Here is a 1,051-nt window from a genome sequence, read left to right as displayed (position 1 = left end):
TGATGCCGGGGCAGCTCTCTCCAGCTCTCTCCAGCACCCAAAGCACAGCCTGGCCCTTCCTCCACAGAGTTACTCAGCAGGAGAGGAGAGAGAACTCCATCAAAGGAGGGGAAACCACCCAAACTCCTCTTCCAACTGAGTGATGAAACTTTGATAAGGGGCCTGATGAAAGTTTAATAAGGAAGGCAGCTCCAGGAGTGCTGCTCAGCGCGGGCTCGGCTGGCCCCAGCTCACATTATTTTCCTGTTCTCCTGCCCTCTTTGGGGAAATCACATCCTCCTCTCCAGAAGAAAGGAATCAAACGAGAAGTAAACAACCTTTCTGCTCATGTGCCCTGCAGGAAGGCACAGGAAAGCCGTGATTGCAGCCAGCATTAGCTTTCACAGGAGCTGCAGGAGGTGTTTTGTGGGTTTTTCCCAGCAGCAGACAGCTGGAATCGGGAATGAGCACAGGCTCTGGGAGGGCAGGGGTTTCACCTCGCTGAAGGATTGTTCCACTTCCCACATCAATGAACAACGAGCTTGTATTTAACCCTTGGATTGGCTGGACACTGATGGTTTTATATTTTGATTTTTAATTTCCACTGTCGGTCTGGCAGAAAAAGCTGTTTTCATTTATCCATTGCTGAATGATCAAAACTTAAATATTTGTGGGTTTTTCTTGGCCTGTGTGCCGGTTGCTCAGTGCATCTGCAGGTGTTCCTTGGCACAGAGGACTAATGACTGTAGAAATAATTGACATTTTTTGGTGACACTGAAAATATTAAACTTCTGTTTTGTTAATTCAGGGTTTATCTTGTTGGGAAATAATTGTTTGTAAAGGGCTGTGATAAAGCTGGGGGTGTTCACATGGAGAAGGCTCCAGGGAGAGCTCAGAGTCTGGAAAAGGCTCCAGGAGAGCTGGAGAGGGACTGGGGACAAGGGATGGAGGGACAGGACACAGGGAATGGCTCCCAGTGCCAGAGGGCAGGGCTGGGTGGGATTTTGGGCAGGGATTGTTCCTGGCAGGGTGGGGAGGAGCTGGGATGGAATTCCCAGAGCAGCTGGGGCTG

Source organism: Parus major, chromosome 6, assembly GCF_001522545.3.
Source record: "Parus major isolate Abel chromosome 6, Parus_major1.1, whole genome shotgun sequence".
NCBI lineage: Eukaryota > Metazoa > Chordata > Aves > Passeriformes > Paridae > Parus > Parus major.
The sequence above is the reverse complement of the archived record's forward strand: the minus strand, read 5'-3'. Positions refer to the sequence as shown.